The sequence below is a fragment of the Triticum aestivum genome, chromosome 2A, assembly GCF_018294505.1.
Source record: "Triticum aestivum cultivar Chinese Spring chromosome 2A, IWGSC CS RefSeq v2.1, whole genome shotgun sequence".
Taxonomy (NCBI): domain Eukaryota; kingdom Viridiplantae; phylum Streptophyta; class Magnoliopsida; order Poales; family Poaceae; genus Triticum; species Triticum aestivum.
Genome location: NC_057797.1, coordinates 726816441 through 726831199, shown reverse-complemented (window position 1 = coordinate 726831199; position 14759 = coordinate 726816441).

The following is a 14759-nucleotide window of genomic DNA, read 5'->3' as shown; positions in this document are numbered from 1 at the left end:
AGGAGAATACCTTGTCTCGGATGAGTTGAGCCAAAAATTCAATTGCCGAACCCCCAATCCTGATTCCAAAGCAGCCGCAACAGAATCATCATTAAGATGGAATATATGTCTGCTGAAAGACACCACCATAATGAAATGGCCCGTGTCATCCGTGGAATGAATAGATCTCCCACAATGATTGAAAACCTTGTCCGCAAAGATGGCACCCGCCGAGAAATTCAAGTCCAACATCGATCCACCAGAAGGACCCATATGAAATGGGTATAGACACGTCTGATAGAGATGATAATAATAAGATAAATATTTTTGGTATTTTTTAGATTGAAAGTAAAGATTGCAAAATAATATAGATTGGAAACTTGTATGATGGAAAATAAACCCAGGGGCCATAGGTTTCACTAGTGGCTTCTCTCAAGATAGCATAAGTATTACGGTGGTTGAACAAATTACTGTCGAGCAATTGATAGAAAAGCGAATAATTATGAGAATATCTAGGTATGATCATGTATATAGGCATCATGTCCGTGAAAAGAAGACCGACTCCTGCCTGCATCTACTACTATTACTCCACACATCGACCGCTTGGGGATGCTTGATACGTCTCCAACGTATCTATAATTTTTGATTGCTCCATGTTATTATATATTCTGTTTTGGATGTTTAATGGGCTTATTTATACAATTCTATATTATTTTGGGACTAACCTATTAACTGGAGGCCCAGCCCAAATTGTTGTTTTTTTGCCTATTTCAGTGTTTCGCAGAAAAAGTATATCAAACGGAGTCTGAACGGAATAAAACCTTCGGGGGCATGATTTTTGGAACAAACATGATCCAGAGGACTTGGAGTGGACGTCAAGCAACCAACGAGGAGGCCATGAGGTAGGGGCACGCCTAACCCCTAGCGCGCCCTCCACCCTCATGGGCCCCTCGTGGCTCCACCGACCTACTTCTTCCTCCTATATATACCTACGTACCCTGAAAACATGAGAGGGCACCATGAAAACCTAATTCCACCGCCGCAACCTTCTATACCCAAGAGATCCCATCTTGGGGCCTTTTCTAGAGCTCCACCGGAGGGGGCATTGATCATGGAGGGCCTCTACATCAACTCCATGGCCCCTCCGATGATGTGTGAGTAGTTTACCTCAGACCTTCGGATCCATAGTTATTAGTGAGATGGCTTCTTCTCTCTCTTTGGATCTCAATACAAAGTTCTCCTCGATTCTCTTGGAGATCTGTTCGATGTAATCTTATTTTGCGGTGTGTTTGTCGAGATCCGATGAATTGTGGGTTTATGATCAAGATTATCTATGAACAATATTTGAATCTTCTCTAAATTCTTTTATGTATGATTGGTTATCTTTGCAAGTCTCTTTGAATTTTTAGTTTGGTTTGGCCTACTAGATTGATCTTTCTTGCAATGGGAGAAGTGCTTAGCTTTGGGTTCAATCTTGCGGTGCTCGATCCTAGTGACAGTAGGGGAAACGACACGTATTGTATTGTTGCCATCAAGGATAAAAAGATGGGGTTTATATCATATTTCATGATTTTATCCCTCTAGATCATGTCATCTTGCTTAAGGCATTACTCCGTTCTTATGAACTTAATACTCTAGATGCATGCTGGATAGCGGTCGATGTGTGGAGTAATAGTAGTAGATGCAGGCAGGAGTCGGTCTACTTGTCATGGACGTGATGCCTATATACATGATCATACCTAGATATTCTCATAATTATTTGCTTTTCTATCAATTACTCGACAGTAATTTGTTCACCCACCGTAATACTTATGCTATCTTGAGAGAAGCCACTAGTGAAACCTAAGGCCCCCGGGTCTATTTTCCATCATACAAGTTTCCAATCTATCTTATTTTTCAATCTTTACTTTCAATCTATATCATAAAAATACCAAAAATATTTATCTTATTATTATCATCTCTATCACATCCCACTCTTGCAAGTGGCCGTGAAGGGATTGACAACCCCTTTTATCGCGTTGGTTGCGAGGTTCTTATTTGTTTATGTAGGTAAGAGGTGACTCGCGCGTGGTCTCCTACTGGATTGATGCCTTGGTTCTCAAAAACTGAGGGAAATACTTACGCTGCTTTGCTGCATCACCCTTTCCTCTTTGAGGGAAAACCAACGCATGCTCAAGAGGTAGCACAGAGCATGACAAGATTATATGATTTTGTAGGGATAACTTTCTTTAGCGCTGATATCTTGAAAGACATGATTGTTTGTTGGGATGCCTGAGTATTGATGTCTTTATGTCAAATTATAGACTATTGCTTTGAATCACTTATGTCTTAATATTCATGCCATGACTAGACATATGATCAAGTTTATGCTAGGTAGCATTCCACATAAAAAATTATCTTTTTTATCATTTACCTACTCGAGGACGAGCAGGAATTAAGCTTGGGGATGCCGATACGTCTCCGTCGTATCTATAATTTTTGATTGTTTCATGCCAATATTATATCACTTTCACATATTTTTGGCAACTTTTTATATGATTTATTGGACTAACCTATTGATCCAGTGCCCAGTGCCAGTTCCTGTTTTTTGCATGTTTTTTCTATGGCAGAAAATCCATATTAAATAAAGTCCAAATGCAATGAAATTTTACGGAGAATTATTTTGGAATATATGTGATTTTTGGGAGTTGGAATCAACGCAAACGGAGGCCCACAAAGACCACAAGATACCAAGGTGCGCCCCAGGCCCTTGGCACGTGGTGGTGGGTTGTGCCCTCCTCGAACGTCAGTTGGAGCCCTACTTCGGGCGCAAGGAAACTTATATCCGGGAAAAAATCTTGTTAAAATCTCAGTGCAATCGGAGTTATTGATCTCCCGGAATATAAGAAATGGTTTTCAGCCAGATCTGAAGAGCATGAAACAGAAGAGAACAGATAGGGAGATCCAATCTCGGAGGGGATCCCGCCCCTCCGCCGCCATGGAGGCCATGGACCAGAGGGGAAACTCTCCTCCCATCTAGGGGTGGGGGGAGGCCAAGGAATAAGAAGAAGGAGGGGGCTCTCTCGCCCTGTCTCCCGGTGGAACCGGAGTGCTGCCGGGGCTAGGATCGTGACGGCAATCTACATCAACAATCTTGCTACCGTCAACACCAACTCTCCCCCCCTCTATGCAGTGGTGTAACACCCCTTTTCCCCACTATAATCTCTAACTAAACATGGTGCTCAACTCCATATATTATTTCCCAATGATCTATGGTTATTCTATGATGTTTGAGTAGACCCGTTTTGTCCTGTGGGTTAATCGTGATCTTGGTTGGTATGATTGTATATTTTATTTATGGTGTTGTCCTATGGTGACCTCCGTCTCGCACAAACATGAGGCCCCCTGTTGTAGGGTGTTGCAATATGTCCATGGTTCGCTTATGGTGGGTTGCGAGAGTGACAATAGCTTAAACCCGAGTAGGTGGGTTATGGCGTATGGGAGTAAAGAGGACTTGATACTTAATGATATGGTTGGGTTTCATGACCTTAATGATCTTTAGTAGTCACGGATTCTTGCTAGGGGTCCAATCATAGGTGCATATGATCCAAGTAGAGAAAGTATGTTAGCTCATGTCTCTCCCTCACATAAAATTACAAGAATGATTACCGGTACTTGTTATCGATTGCCTAGGGACAAATGAATTTCTCATTGACAAAAGCTATCCACTTTTATTACCTTGTAATTTATCCGTAGTTTTATTCTCGCAAAGTACTCGTAGTTTTATTCTTGGAAAATAGTTTCAGATATGTTTTAGGTAAAGCAAACGTCAAGTGTGCGTAGAGTTGTATCAGTGGTCGATAGAACTTGAGGGAATATTTGTTCTGCCTTTAGCTCCTCGTTGGGTTTGACACTCTTATTTATCGAAGAAGGATACAAACGATCCCCTAAACTTGTGGGTTATCAATGGACAAGACCCATCCGTTAGCTTAGCATATTGATCGTTCAGTTTTCTTGCTATTGCTTTCTTCATGTCATATACATATTCCTTTGACTATGAGATTATGCAACTTCCGGATACCAGAGGAATACCTTGTGTGCTATCAAACGTTGCAATGTAACTGGGTGATTATAAAGATGCTCTATGGGTATCTCCGAAGGTGTTTGTTGGGTTGGCATAGATCAAAATTAGGATTTGTCACTCCGAGTATCAAAGAGGTATCTCTGGGCCCTCTCGGTAATACACATCATAATAAGCCTTGCAAGCAATGTGACTAATGAGTTAGTTACGGGATGATGTATTACAGAACAAGTAAAGAGACTTGCCAGTAACGATATTGAACTAGGTATGAAGATACCGATGATCAAATCTTGGGCAAGTAACATACCGATGACAAAGGGAATAACGTATGTTGTCATAATGGTTCGGCCGATAAAGATCTTCGTAGAATATGTAGGAACCAATATGAGCATCCAGGTTCCACTATTGATTATTGACCGGAGAGGTGTCTCGGTCATGTCTACATAGTTCTTGAACCCGTAGGGTCCGAACGCTTAACGTTCAATGACGATTTTGTATAATGGAGTGGAAGTCAGAGACACAACGAGGCGGCCATGAGGCAGGAGGGCGCACCCAGGGGGTAGGCACGCCCCCCACCCTCGTGGGCCCCTCATAGCTCCACCGACGTACTTCTTTCGCCTATATATACTCTTATACCCTAAAAACATCCAGGAGAGCCATGAAACCACTTTTCTACCACCGCAAGCTTCTGTACCGTGAGATCCCATCTGGGGCCTTTTCCGGCGATCTGCTGGAGGGGAATCGATCACGGAGGGCTTCTACATCAACACCATAGCCTCTCCAATGATGTGTGAGTAGTTTACCATAGACCTTCGGGTCCATAGTTATTAGCTAGATGGCTTCTTCTCTCTCTTTGGTTCTCAATACAAAGTTCTCCTTGATGTTCTTGAAGATCTATTCGATGTAATATTCTTTTGCGGTGTGTTTGCCAAGATCCGATGAATTGTGGATTTATGATCAAGTTTATCTATGAACAATATTTGGTTCTTCTCTGAATTCTTACATGGATGATTTGATATGTTTGCAAGTCTCTTCGAATTGTCGGTTTAGTTTGGCCTACTAGATTGATCTTACTTGCAGTGGGAGAAGTGCTTAGCTTTGGGTTCAATCTTGCGGTGTCCTTTCCCAGTGACAGTAGGGGCAGCAAGGCATGTATTGTATTGTTGGCATCGAGGATATAAAGATGGGGTTTATATCATATTTCTTGAGTTTATCCCTCTACATCATGTCATCTTGCCTAATGCATTACTCTGTTCTTATGAACTTGATACTCTAAATGCACGCTGGATAGCAGTCGATGTATGGAGTAATAGTAGTAGATGCAGAATCGTTTTGGTCTACTTGACACGGACGTGATGCTTATATTCATGATCATGCCTAGATATTCTCATAACTACGCGCTTTTCTATCAATTGCTCGGCAGTAATTTGTCCCCCACCGTAATACTTGCTATCATGAGAGAAGCCACTAGTGAAACCTATGGCCCCCGGGTCTCTTCCTTATTATATTGCATCTCTTTTATTTACATCGCATCTCGTTTACTATTTTGCAATCTATACAACAAAAATACCAAAAATACTTATCTTATTATCTTTATCAGATCTCACTTTCGTAAGTGACCGTGAAGGGATTAACAACCCCTTTATCGCGTTGGTTGCGAGGTTCTTGATTGTTTGTGCAGGTACTAGGTGACTTGCCTGTTATCTCCTGCTTTGGTTCTCAAAAACTGAGGGAAATACTTACGCTACTTTGCTGCATCACCCTTTCCTCTTCAAGGGAAAACCAACGCATGCTGAAGAGGTAGCAGGAGGTGGTGTGTCGCGCTATCGTTGTCGTTGTCGTCCTCCGGGATGCCGTTGTTGAAGTCTTCAAGGCAGCGCAAAATGTTCTTCACTTGTAAAGCAAACATCATGTCGTCGCACGATCGAAGGGCGGGGCGCGGCAGGACGGCAACTGGCGCCGCTGAGAGGTAGCGGTCGACGGCAGTATCCCATGACGCTGAGGGGGGCGCGTGCACAAGCACGGTGGGTGCAGCCAAATGCACGGGGATCGGCACCATGATGGGTGGAGGGGCGCGCACAGGCAGGGTCATGGGCGCGGCAGGTGCAGCCAAACACATGGGGGCCGGCGCCACGGTGGGTGGAGGGGTGCACACGGGCACGGGCACGGCCGCTGGCGCTGGCATGTACACGAGCTCACGCGGGTCCACGAAGACCTCGCTGACGCCCGCGGCTTCAAGCTCTGCGATAGTGCTCGGCGACCAGCCCGTCAATGCTACGGGGATGGTCGCTGGTGCTGGCGCGGGCGTGGGGATGGGAGCTGGGATGGGAGTGGGGGCAGCAACCGCCATGGCCAGCTCGTTCTGGGCCATGTCCACGAGGCCCCATTCCTCCTTATTTTCTATCTCCTCTGGCTCGGAGTCAACTTCACCAAACTTGAAGACTAGTGGCAGATGATCATTCTGCGCCATGGTGTTGGTGGAGGTCTGCGGGAGGGAGGGGAATGGGAGGCGAACAGTAAGGCCGCCCGTATTAAACAGCGGCTCGGGCGCAATTAATGGAGAGGAAGGTGGGCGGCCATGGAAGTCAAAGGGCTCGCTTCCCAGTGAGCATGCGCAGCGTACATCTCGCACGCTTCCCGGTGAGCCTGCACATTGGAGGACGGCTTGCACACCTCTCGGTCAGCCTGCGCACCGAACCCCGCTCGTACACCTCCCGTTCAGTCAAGGTCAAGCAGTTGTCCGCACGGCACCTCCTATAGCCATTAAAACGAAGACACGTGGCGTCACGTGAATGGTTAACATAACACACATGATTTGAATTATACAACCGTTTGAGATATTAAAGTGGCAGCTATTTTTTCAAAATGCCTTTGTTGGCTGTTATTCGAGTGCGCCTTCTCTCAAAATGGACACGAAAAATACCACGACATGTCGGGTGCCATTCCATGAAAGCATGCCAAGTTTCATGAATTTCAGACGAGTTTTGGATTTACTAGAATTTAAAAACAAAGTATCTCAACCTTTTGCCGGCAATCAACGGTGCCCTGGTGTTTGAAATTCATTCCAATTTCTTGCATGGGACCTAAGCATGCACCCAAGGACACATATTTGAATTTTCAACCAATTTATATGCATTAGAGCATGTGCATGTAGTTAAAATTTGAATTATGCACATAAGTGCATTGAAAACTCAATTAATGCATAAAAATGTCCAAACAAACTCCGAAAAATCCCAAAAATTGACACAACACTCCTGTTGTTCTATGTTGACGTGAGAAATTTTTTGAAAGCAATAAGAGAAATGGATATCATTTCGTCCCCAAAGGTGGGACGTTCCCCACCGAAACCATCACGCTTGTTGTGAGAAGCTCTGGTTTGTGAGAAGCATATCCCCAAACCTGCCCCAAATGGGACAAAAAATTTACCATGGCATGTTGATGCCGCTCCATGATAGCATGCCAAGTTTCATGAATTTCAGACGAGCTTTGGATTTACTAGAATTTAAAAACCAGGTATCTCAATGTTTGCGGCCGAGTGACCATGGCTGGGTGTTTGACATTCATTCCCATTTCTTGCATGGGACCTAAGCATGCACCCAAGGATACATATTTGATTTTTTAACCAATTTATATGCATTAGAGCATGTGCATGTCGTTCAAATTTGAATTATGCACATAAATGCATTGAAAACTCAATTAATGCATTAAAATGTCCAAACGAACCCCGAAAAATCCCAAACACAACACTCCTGTTGTTCTATGTTGACACGAGAAAATTTTTGAAAGCAATAAGAGGCAATGGATATCGTTTTGCCCCCAAAGGTGGGACGTTCCCTACCGAAACCATCATGCTTGTTGTGAGAAGCTCTGGTTTGTGAGAAGCATATACCCAAACCTGCCCCAAATGGGACAAAATTTTACCACAACATGTTCATGCCGCTCCCTCATAGCATGCCAAGTTTCATGAATTTCAGACGAGTTTTGGATTTACTAGAATTTAAAAACAAGGTATCTCAATGTTTGCGGCCGAGTGACGGTGGCAGGGTGTTTGACATTCATTACCATATCTTGCATGGGACCTAAGCATGCACCCGAGGACAAAGATTTGATTTTTCAACCAATTTATATCCATTGGAGCATGTGCATGTAGTTCAAATTTGAATTATGCACATAAATGCATTGAAAACTCACTTAATGCATAAAAATGTCCAAACAAACCCTGAATAATTCCAATTCTTTTAGGACACACATATAGTTGCATGTTCACTGCAGATAAATGGTCTAGCAATTCAAACACCATCCATGGCCGCTGTGACCCCATTATGTAATTCAAATCAAGATGAAAAATCAAGTAGATCCCACACAGTTTATTATAACCAACCATGTGAGATGTAGCACAAAATATCTTGGAGCACCGTCGGAGTATAGTACGCATATGACTTACGCGAGAAGGTGTGACGGGTACAGTCCACAATCCGCTCTGAATAAGGGACCGTGTCTGATGACACTTTGTGCACCAGTTTTTTCGCTGAAGCGATTCCAAATTTTCGGCTTCCGCAGAAATATCTACCTCCCTGCCCCTCCCCCTTACCAAAAGCCACATTTCCCCTGTTTTCGCCTTCCTTTCCAAGTTGAAACCTTCACTCCGTGCTTGCAGCACCGCCTCCTTGCCGGCGACCCTCCTTCACGCTGCTCGGCCTCGCCTATCCAGGCAGGTGATCCACACCCGACCCCCATCCTCCTCCTCCCACATCCCACATGCCCCGACCGCCGGCGCGAGCGCAACACCTTCCACCCAGATAACTGACCCCTCCACCAAATAAGCATCGGCCTAAGCCATGGTGCACGCAGTATAGCCAGGATCTCAAGGAGCATTTGGCAGCGAAGAAGCAAATCGTGGCCGAAAGCGCGGGTGAGGTCGCGATGGCTGCCATTCGTGCCGACCCCCAGATCTTGGAGGAGCACCTCGTCGTCGAGGCCACCGTTGATGCCTCGCGTGCCGACGCCGTGATGCGGTTGGCTGCTTTAAACGACAGTTCATGGTGTTTTCTCGAGGCCACCGATGGTGCCTTCGACGAAGACTATGAGGTGTTTTCTTAGCGTGCACGTGCTTACCTCATCTTGAGACCCAGTAGGTTGGTGCCCGGAGCGGCTCAGGCAACACACCACTACAACGAGGGCACCCACGATGCGGAGGATATCGTCATCGATATCGCCGACAATGAGGAGTAGCTTGTCTTATTAGCTCACTATAAGGACCCATGTTCAGTTTGCTAGCTGCTGCCTTTCCTTAACAAATTGTAGTGAATTGTGCTATCTACTTTTACCTTGCAATCTTATGCTATAGTGTATATGTTCTATATGTCGTTCAATGTGGTGTTTAGTTAACTGCTTGGTTCAATTCTGCAAATGTGATGTTCAATTCTTCAGGGTGCAATATTTCCAAGTTGTTAAGCATGCTTGGTTTGGTTAACTGTCTGATCTTCTATTAGGAGTATGTTATATTATGCAATGTGGTGCTCAGTTATCGTTTGGTTCATTTGTTGTGGTGTTTAGTTAATTGCTTGGTTCAATTCTGCAATGCGATGTTCAATTGTTGTGGCTGCATTCTGTTATTGTATACCATGTGAGGAATAAATCGAATTTGGCTGCACTTAATACATGAGAAACATATACATGTGCTATATTTCCTAGTTCTTAATCATGCTTGGTTTGGATAAATGGATTTTCCATGTGGCTTGAATTAATCTGATGAATCTGCAATGTTCTTATTTATCATCAACATATTTTACTGATAGCATGCGAACCCTTACTTAACCTGATGACTAATTACCTTTTATGTGTTGCACCGAAACAATGGGAAGCACTGAGGCTTACAAGATGGTACTAACTATTATACCTTGCCTTTTTATCCCTTTTCCTCATTTCCAATATAGAGAAGATATTTATGCACATCCTTGTTTTCAGGGTTCACTAATGATTACCTCTCAAACCACCTCTGTTGTCAGGAGGCGAGGAAAGTTTTCATACAACACCCATGGTTCAATATTGAAGTGTTCCTGAAGAGGTCGAAGGATGGGCGGTTAATCATCCACAGGCACTGGCCTAAAGTTGCAAAGACCTTCAACATGAACAAAGGCTCAATATTCGCCTTCCGCTTCAGCAGTTTTCCAGATGAGATGCATCTCTCTATGTACCGTCTATGATTCTAATTTCGAAAGGTTCTAGATGTTGCATGTGAAACTTGCTACTGGTGCAGTTGTGTAATGGGGTAGATGAGTGCTGAAGCTATATCATGTTGTACTCCGATGTATTTAAATTATGAAATCCTGCTTCCTTAATACGGAAATGGAATATATTATGTGCTTAATATGAATGCCAATTAGATTAGTAAATGGACTATTAATAATAGGGAAATTAGCTTGCTAATTAGGTTTTCCTATTGCAAACGGTTATTGAGAAAACACCATGGGAGAAGACCTCAAGAAACGCACACAGTTTCTAGGAATAAACCATGTTGGATCAATGAACAATCACACACAACATTATCTTGAAAACTGTTTGCGTTACGCCACCTTACGCAAATGTTTTCCTTGGAGTGACTGTGTGGGATGTATATACGAACAGAAATTTTTAGCGGGGACTAATTGTGTGGGATGTACTTACGACCGGAAATGATTTCTCCTGTATAATTATATTTTTTTAGCACTACTGTACGTATAACCGTATTTGGTCGCTCGTCGGTCGCACATGACCTCATTTTGCTGAGTGTGTGTGCCAGGAGGGCACATCCCCGACGGTTTCTGGGTCGTGTGGGAAGGACCCCCCTATCGCCCACACTCACTAGGTGACGGTTCGGAACGCCGTCGCGGAAAGGGGTTAAAAACCGTTTGTATAGTGATAGCCCACAAGTATAGGGGATCGCAATAGTTTTCGAGGGTAGAGTATTCAACCCAAATTTATTGATTCGACACAAGGGGAGCCAAAGAATATTCTCAAGTATTAGCAGCTGAGTTGTCAATTCAACCACACCTGGAAACTTAATATCTACAGCAAGGTATTTAGTAGCAAAGTAATATGATAGCAGTGGTAATGGTAGCAAAAGGTAACGATAGCAAAAGTAATATTTTTGGTGTTTTGTAGTGATTGTAATAGTAGCAACGGAAAAGTAAATAAGCGAAGAATCAATATATGAAAAGCTCGTAGGCATTGGATCGGTGATGGAGAATTATGCCGGATGCGGTTCATCATGTAACAGTCATAACATAGGGTGACACAGAACTAGCTCTAATTCATCAATGTAATGTAGGCATGTATTTTGAATATAGTCCTACATGCTTATGGAAAAGAACTTGCATGACATCTTTTGTCCTACCCTCCCGTGGCAGGGGGTCCTAATGGAAACTAAGGGATATTAAGGCCTCCTTTTAATAGAGTACAGGAACAAATCATTAGCACATAGTGAATACATGAACTCCTGAAACTACAGTCATCACTGGGAGTGGTCCCGATTATTGTCACTTCGGGGTTGCCGGATCATAACACATAGTAGGTGACTACAGACTTGCAAGATAGGATCAAGAACTCACATATATTCATGAAAACATAATAGGTTCAAATCTGAAATCATGCCACTCGGGCCCTAGTGACAAGCATTAAGCATAGCAAAGTCATAGCAACATCAATCTCAGAACATAGTGGATACTAGGGATCAAACCCTAACAAAACTAACTCGATTACATGATAAATCTCATCCAACCCATCACCGTCCAGCAAGCCTATGATGGAATTACTCACGCACAGCGGTGAGCATCATGAAATTGGTGATGGAGGATGGTTGATGATGATGACGTCGACGGATTCCCCTCTCCGGAGCCCCGAACGGACTCCAGATCAGCCGTCCCGAGAGGTTTTAGGGCTTGGCGGCGGCTCCGTATCGTAAAACGCGATGAATCCTTCTCCCTTATTTTTTCTCCCCGAAAGCAAATATATAGAGTTGGAGTTGAGGTAGGAGGAGCTCCAGGGGGCCTACGAGGTAGGGGGCGCGCCCCCACCCTTGTGGCTAGGGTGTGGGCCCCCTGGTCTTCATCTTTTGCAAGGATTTATTATTATTTCCAAAAAGACGTTCCGTGAAGTTTCAGGTCATTCCGAGAACTTTTGTTTCTGCACATAAATAACATCATGGCAATTCTGCTGAAAACAGCATCAGTCCGGGTTAGTTCCGTTCAAGTCATGCAAGTTAGAGTCCAAAACAAGGGCAAAAAGTGTTTGGAAAAGTAGATACGACGGAGATGTATCAACTCCCCCAAGCTTAAACCTTTGCTTGTCCTCAAGCAATTCAGTTGACAAACTGAAAGTGATAAAGAAAAACTTTTACAAACTATGTTTGCTCTTGTTGTTGTAAATATGTAAAGCCAGCATTAAAGTTTTCAGCAAAGATTATGAACTAACCATATTCACAATAACTCTCAGGTCTCATGTTTACTCATATCAATGGCATAATCAATTAGCGAGCAATAATAATGAATCTCGTATGACAACACTTTCTCAAAACAATCATAATATGATATAACAAGATGGTGTCTCGCTAGCCCTTTCTGAGACCGCAAAACATAAATGCAGAGCACCTTTAAAGATCAAGGACTGACTAGACATTTTAATTCAAGGTAAAAGAGGTCCAGTCAAGTCATACTCAATGTAAACTAACAGTAATGAATGCAAATGAAAGTGGTGCTCTCCAACTGGTGCTTTTTAATAAGAGGATGATGACTCAACATAAAAGTAAATAGATAGGCCCTTCACAGAGGGAAGCAGGGATTTGTAGAGGTGCCAAAGCTCGGTTTTGAAATAGAGGTGAATAATATTTTGAGCGGTATACTTTCATTGTCAACATAACAACCAAGAGATGGCGATATCTTCCATGCTACACACATTATAGGCGGTTCCCAAACAGAATGGTAAAGTTTATACTCCCCATCCACCAACAAGCATCAATACATGGCTTGCTCGAAACAACGAGTACCTCCAACTAACAAGAGTCACAGGGGGAGTTTTGTTTGCAATTATTTTGATTTAGTTTGCGTAAAGCATGGGACTGGGCATCCCGGTGACCAGCCATTTTCTCATGAGTGAGGAGCGGAGTCCACTCCTCTTGAGAATAACCCGCCTAACATGGAAGATACAGACAGCCCTAGTTGATACATGAGCTATTCGAGCATACAAAACGAGATATTTATTTGAAGGTTTAGAGTTTGGCACATACAAATTTACTTGGAAGGACAGGTAGATACTGTATATAGGTAGGTATGGTGAACTCATATGGCATAACTTTGGGGTTTATGGGATTGGATGCACAAGCAGTATTCCCACTTAGTACAGGTGAAGGCTAGAAAAAGACTGGGAAGCGACTAGCTAGAGAGCGACAACAGTCATGAACATGCATTAAAATTAATCAACACAGAATGCAAGCATGAGTAGGGTATAATTCACCATGGACATAAATATCGTGAAGGCTATGTTGATTTTGTTTCAACTACATGCGTGAACATGTGCCAAGTCAAGTCACTTATATCATTCAGAGGAGGATACCACCCTATCATACCATATCACAACCATTTTAATAGCATGTTGGCACACAAGGTAAACCATTATAAGCTCCTAGCTAATTAAGCATGGCATAAGCAACTATAATCTCTGGTTGTCATTGCAAACATGTTTATTCATAATAGGCTGAATCAGGAACGATGAACTAAACATATTTACAAAAACAAGAGAGGTCGAATTCATACCAACTTTTCTCATCTCAATCAGTACACCATATATCATCATAATTGCCTTACACTTGCACGACCGAACGATGTGGATAATAATAATAGTGCGCGTCCATTGGACTAAGATGGAATCTGCAAGCATTCAATAATCAGGACAAGACAAGGCAATATGGGCTCTTTTGTCAGATCAACAATAATGCAAATAAGAGCCACTTCGACAATTTAATCATGGTCTTCTCCCATCGACCCCAAAGAAAAGAAAAGAAATAAAACTATTTACACGGGAAAGGTCCCAACAAGCAAAAGAAGAACAGGAAATATTTTTGGGTTTTCTTTTTAATAACTACTACAAGCATGGAAAGTAAACTAATTAAAAGCTATAACTATTTTTTTGGTTTTTTCTTAAGGTTTATTAAACACACAAGAAGAAAGCATAAAAAGGAAAATAAACTAGCATGGATACTACAATGAAAAGGTATGAGCACTGACATGTAACAATGAGTGTGTGAACATAAATGTAATGTCGGTGAGAAATACGTACTCCCCCAAGCTTAGGCTTTTGGCCTAAGTTGGTCTATGGCCACGGTTGGCCTGTGATACGTCTCCAACGTATCTATAATTTTTTATTGTTCCATGCTATTATATTATCAACCTTGGATGTTTTATATGCATTTATATGCTATTTTATATGATTTTTGGGACTAACCTATTAACCTAGAGCCAGTGCCAGTTTCTGTTTTTCCTTGTTTTAGAGTATCGCAGAAAAGGAAAATCAAACAGAGTCCAATTGACCTGAAACTTCACGGAACTTAATTTTGGAAGGAAAGCAACCCGAGAGACTTGGAGTCCACGTAAGGGAAGCAACAAGGAAGCCACGAGGCAGGGGGGCGCGCCCACCCCCCGGGCGCGCCCTCCACCCTCGTGGGCCCCTCGTGGCTCCCCTGACGTAC